Below are 6,016 nucleotides of genomic sequence, written 5' to 3'. Positions count from 1 at the left end.
GCACTGGGGGCTGGGGTGTGTGTGTGTGTGTGGGGGGGGGTGGTTGAAAAGAGGAGAGTAGCAGTTGTTTTTTGTGCCCCAGTCTTTAACCCAGTGCTGTGAAATATCACCTTATCAACCACAAAAGGGCTCAGTCAACTATTCACACAGCCCAGAGCTCGGTCGCGCACAGAGAGCATGGCTTTTGAACAGGGGTTGCCATGACAACGCTTGTCAAGTCATTTCCAGGCGGAGCAACTTTAGCGTGCACTCAGGGACAGAGAGAGAGAGAGAGAGCAGGGAAAAAAAGTGTTCACAGAGGGAGAACAGAGAAAGAGAGAGTGGGAGAGAGAGAGAGAGAGATAGAAAGAGACAGAGAGACAGAGAGAAAGACTTTTCTGGGTGGACTACACAGGCTTGGAACTGAGCGTGTGTGTGTGTGTGTGTGTGTGTGTTTTCCAGGGGTTCCTGGCAGTGTCATCTCACAAACACACACACACACCTACACACGTACTCACGCTCATAAACACACGTGGATTCCGGTGAGTCCTGTTTTATGTCTGGCATTCCATTGGCTAGTGAACGTAGCTCTTCAGCTGTGTTCGTGTTGTTTTAACGGGTGTTCAGCGCTGACTCCTGGCTGGTTTTGGAGTTTTTCGTACAGTAGCCTCTGCCTGCCTGATTTGCCTTGAACATTTTACTTTTTAAACAGGCATCAAGCCCAGATAGCAAAGGATAACGCAAAGACTGCCAACCACCTCTGGTTTCACCAGGGCTCCAGTGTGTTTTTATTATACGTTCAGTTGACTTCAGGTTCTTTTATATGTGTCACTAACTCACCTGCAGAAGTCTGGTACATGTCAATCAGAGCTGCTGGAGACCACAGAGTCATGCTTTCGTCTAAAATCTTGAACTTTTTAGTCGGCTTTTTCTGCATATAATTTATATTGCTGCAGTTTTATCCCAGAGTTGCAACATACAAGTATTTTTGCAACATACTGAGGTTTTTTTTTTGTTCCCTCCCCTTTACATTTCGAAACTGTAAGATTTTGTGTGTTGTGAGATTTTAAAGATTTATGATTGGGCGTAAACCGACCCAGATATGATTGGCAGGAGAAATCTGGATCACGGAGAGCTCTTGGCTTTTATTGAGGATGTAATATCTGTAATCTGTAAGCAGTTTATGAAGCTCTGTCTTCGACTGAAAACAGGGAGCTGAGCAGGTTTGGTTGGGACCAGAGTGACTGTTCATGGTGAGGAGGACGTGATGTTTTCCAAACACATGAACTCAAATCAAAAAAAGATATATTTCATTTTCAACGACTCAGGAATCATCTTCTTCACAACATACCGGTTGTATTTGTTTTACAACATAGCTGAAATTTGATATTCCATCAAAGCATCCTTGTCTAGATTTTCCTTTATGTATCAGATTGATGCATGTTGACCTGCGTGGGTTTTTATTCTGTATTGAACACAAGCCTAAATGGTGAACACACCTGCTTGTGCAAAATCTTGTGTGTCCTGTTATTTTTATTTCATTTTATTTATTTATTTGTTTTATCATAACACTCTGTTTGGTTTGAAAGCTGTCAGTGGGCTGCTGTCAGTGTGAAGATCGAGTTTGCACATTTTTCCCCGAGGCTTGCCCTTACCGAGTCCGTGAGTGGTCATCTGCGTTAGTCGTCATCTTTGAGACTTCTCCCCCCGTGTCAGTCTCCTGTGAGGTAAACGGTACCCCCCCCCCACCCCCCCCGGCGGCCTTGTGAGGTCAGAGTTTAATCTGATGCATTCTGATGGCTTCCTTTGAGGCTCTGCGGACATTGTTAGGAAAATGTGTTTGGACGTCAGTGTCAGGATTATTAAGCCGTGTGTTTCTGACCAAAGGCGGCCGGGACCTCCTCCTCCTCCTCCTCCTCCTCCTCCTCCTCCTCCTCCGTCGTATCTGTCTTCAAAACCCTGAGACGCCCCTCATGTCTCCTCAGAGAGATTTCCACAGTGTACCCTGATCTGCCTCAGGTTCCCACACCCTGCACTGTCTGACATAGGCTGAGGATAGACAGTGTGTGTGTGTGTGTGTGTGTGTGTGTGTGTGTGTGTGTTTCAGAGGGCTTGTTTTTGTCGAAGGGAGTATGTTTGTGAGTGTATATGGGTGTGTGCGTGCTTTTTGTGTTTCAAATAATATGTGAATGTGGGTGTGTGTGTTTGTGTGTGTGTGTGTGTGTGTGTGTGTGTGTGTGTATGTTTCAGAGGGCTTGTTTTTGTCAAAGGGAGTATGTTTGTGAGTGTATGTGGGTGTGTGCGTGCTTTTTATGTTTCAAATAATATGTGAATGTGGGTGTGTGTGTGTTTGTGTGTGTTGAAGAATGTATACATATTTCTGTGTTTGTACACAGAAAATTTGGCAGTGTCAAATGAAATTCTCAGAGTGTTTACACTGTTCCACACAGGGAAATCTAAACATTCTCACAGTTCATTTTAACACAGCCAAATTAGCGGTGTATGCATGCTTTAACCTGGGGCTCTTACGTGTCTGTGGATGCGTATGGGTGCGTGTGTGTGAATGTGTGTGGGTGCATATGGGTGTGTGTGTGTGTGTGTGTGTGAGAGAGAGAGAATTTGTGAGCGGATGTGTCAGTCTAAATAAAAAAAAAGAAAAATTCTTAGTCATTGAGAATTTCCTTGTACCTGATAGTTTGCATATGCAAAAGACTGGCATTTCCTTATGTATTGAGTGGAGTGGAGTGTGTGTGTGTGTGTGTGTGTGTGTGTGTGTGTGAGCATGTATCTCTGTGTATGGATATGTGTGTGTGTGTGTGTGTGTGTGTGTGAGTGTGTGTGTGTGTGTGTGTGCATATATCTCTGTGTATGGATATGTGTGCGTGCGTGTGTGTGTGTGTGTGTGTGTGCATGTGCGAGGTCAATCAGTTGTGTCACATGCTTTGCGGCCGTGTGTTTTGACTTGATGTAGATAATCACATGTCTCTCTCTCTCTCTCTCTGATTGTCTCTTTGTGATTGTTGGTTTGGTTTGGCTCTCTTTCCTTGGTCCAATCAAAACAGTCGCAAAAATTGAGCCAAAGCTCTCTGCTCACTGGAGGATACATTCCACAGATTATAATGGGTCATTTTGAGAAATAAATAAATAGATAAACACAAACATTTAGTTTGGAATGCTGAAGAACAATGAAAACACTTTTACGACACTGTAATAAATCTTAGACCATTAGGATAGCTGAAGCCCAGCAGTAGGGACTTACTGGGGCCAGAGACAGAGAGCGCAAGGCAGTCAGCTGTGCTTATTGTATGAATAAAGATGAGGATGATGATGATTGATGATGAAGATCAGTGGTATGCGGAATCTCTCGGAGTCCCTTCAAGAGTGGGCCACTGAAGCAAAACCATACAAGGAGGCGCATTGAGGCATCTGTGTTTGATTAATGTTTGTGTGTGTGTGTGTGTGTGTGTGTGTGTGTGTGTGTGTGTGTGTGTGTGTGTGTGTGTGTGAGTGTGCACGCGTATGTGTGCGTGTGTTTTGATATCGAGCGATGGTCTGCTTGCCTGCTGCACATCCATGTATGGTCTCTGTCTGTGTTTTCACAGGTGCCAAGTAGAGCGAGAGAGGATGAGAGAGAGAGGACGAGATAGAGAGAGAGAGAGAGAGAGAGGGAGAGAGGGGGAGAGAGAGAGAGAGAGAGAGAGAGACAGAGAGGGAGGGAGACAGAGAGAGAGAGAGGCAGAGAGAGAGAGACAGAAAACGCATAATGAAAGTCATCAGCAAAGGTCACATAAAGACCTCATGTTTACTGTCAGTATGAGCAAGTCCTGATATATATTTTTTTTTAAGATTGTGGAGTTTTCTTCCCGTACTTACTTTGCCATCTGCTGAAATTTCAAACTTCAACAGTTTTTTGTTGCCTTTACTTCTTCATCTTCCTCAGACTTCCTCCTCCCATCCCACCCCACCTCTCTCTCTCTCTCTCTCTCTCTCTCTCTCTCTCTCTCTCTCTCCCTCCCTCTCTCTCTCTTTCTCTTTCTCTCTTTCTCTCTCTCTCTCTCTGTCTCTCTCTCTCTCTCTCTCTCTCTCTCCCTCTCTCTCTCTGTCTCTCTTTTTCTCTGTCTCCCTCTCTCTCTCTCTCTCTCTCATTCCCTCTCTCTCTCCCTCTCTCTCTCTCTCTCTCTCTGTTTCTCTCTTTCTCTCTGTCTCCCTCTCTTTCTCTCTCTCTCTCTCTCTCATTCCCTCTCTGTCTCTCTCTCTCCCTCTCTCTCTCTCTCTCTCTCTCTCTTTCTCTTTGTCTCCCTGTCTCTCTCTCTCTCTCTCATTCCCTCTCTCTCTCTCTCTCCCTCTCTCTCATTCCCTCTCTCCCTCTGTCTCTCTCTCTCCCTCTCTCTCTCTCTCTTTCTCTCTCATTATTCTAAATTCATGTGCATTTGGCTCTGAACGCTGGCAGTATCAGAGCTGATACTTGAGCAGTTTAATCTCCTCCAAATGTGTGTGTGTACTGGGACACACATTCGCATGCAGACCAGCCGAAGAGAAGAACCAAGATTCCTCCTTTAAACTCAATGGCATTTGACAATCAGACCGCCTAGGATGTATAGATTTAGAGATATGTACACCACAAAAGAATGGTCAAATTAACTGTCGGACACCAGGGTATTGCACTGAATTAAACCGGGCCGAAGCAAGTCCCAGATCATCTTTACTTGCTTTTGAATGTGTCCTTCGTCAACCAGTCTGACATTTTATAGTCTCAATGAAAAGTATGTTTGAAGAAGCTGCCTGCATGTGTAAGAGCTGTACAAGTGTACCTAATCTGCCAAAACATGATTACTTCCTTGTAAGGAATCCCCTCTAAGCAAATGTTTATCCTGTCTGATGTATTTGTCCAAACCGGAGGACAAAGCCATCCATAGCGCAGCGTTAACAAATAAAACATACTGTGTTTAGAGAGCCTTCCAAAATACGCCTCCCTGGAGAGCTGACTTGACAGTGTATTCTTAAGCGTAGGACGGGGAATGGAGTCGCTTTATTGGATGGTAGTACAGTCTCTAGGACCGTTCTGAAGGCCTTGGTTCACCTCTGGACTGAATACACTTATCCGGTTTCCCATGGCTGAGCCTCATCCAGCGAGAGTCTGTCAGTGATTAACCAGTGGCCTCTTTTCATGTCCTAAAACACGAGTCACCGTAATGACACCAATAGAGAAGAGGTCACCTCCCTCACCCTGACTCTTCTTTGTGTGTGTGTGTGTGTGTGTGTGTGGCTTCTGGCATGAGGACAATGGAGAGTGGTTGTTTTTAGGTCACTGATGACTGACATCTCATTTGACCAATAGAAATGTCACTCCCCCACCCCATCCTCACGCTTAAAAAGAGAAGTCAGTAATTCACCTTAATGGCTCTTTTTGATGCAAAGACTGTTCCATAACACGTAGTGTGACTGTCCGGTGAACTGAGCTGCCCCTAACCCTGTCCTCATCTCCTACTGATTTGGCCGGCCAACCACTCCAAACAACTGAACAGGAGAAAGCAGGTCAATTTCTCCTGTTTGTGACCTTTGACTCCATGACAGTGGCATAAAGCTATTTCTGTCGTGATAGGAACACACTGGCTGCCTTCCAGGTCCACCTGAATGATTTCTTGGGTAAGACTGAATAGCTTAATTGGGCAATCACAGAGCGATTCAGACGTTTAATTAAAAACACGTGTTTTGAAAACACTTTCCCTGGTTTAAAGGATACCTCTGCTGTTGAAAACGCACATCACTGTATTTTCTCTCAGTGACTTTTCTCTCCCGCTGGGGTTTGGCGTTGGGGCAGTGGCTCTGGTTTATTCGCTTTGTCGAGCGAAAGCGGTCGTCGTTTGTCGACAGGCTCGGTGCTGAGGTGACGGACGCTTAAGAGAAGGCAGGGGAGGCCCGTTGAAGCCTGACACTTTTGTCCAGGTCGGGCCTTCGGGACAACACTGGGACAAAACCAGTGAGGTCAGCTTTGGTGGTCAGCTAAAGATAGAGACAGCATCATTCTTTTCCCCCA

At 45.4% G+C, this 6,016-nt stretch overlaps 1 protein-coding gene across 1 annotated transcript in view; it reads left to right on the top strand.

Moving 5' to 3' along the window:
- Positions 1 to 453: 453 nt before the first annotated feature.
- The window catches only part of sorbs3 (sorbin and SH3 domain containing 3), a 34,378-nt gene continuing 28,815 nt past the window's right edge, over positions 454 to 6,016 (top strand). The window contains exon 1 of the mRNA XM_030790735.1: positions 454 to 521. The gene's annotated coding sequence lies outside the window, so the exon portion shown is untranslated. The remainder of the gene's footprint in view (positions 522 to 6,016) is intronic.

This window comes from Chanos chanos, chromosome 1, assembly GCF_902362185.1.
Source record: "Chanos chanos chromosome 1, fChaCha1.1, whole genome shotgun sequence".
Taxonomy (NCBI): domain Eukaryota; kingdom Metazoa; phylum Chordata; class Actinopteri; order Gonorynchiformes; family Chanidae; genus Chanos; species Chanos chanos.
The sequence above is the reverse complement of the archived record's forward strand: the minus strand, read 5'-3'. Positions and strand labels throughout refer to the sequence as shown.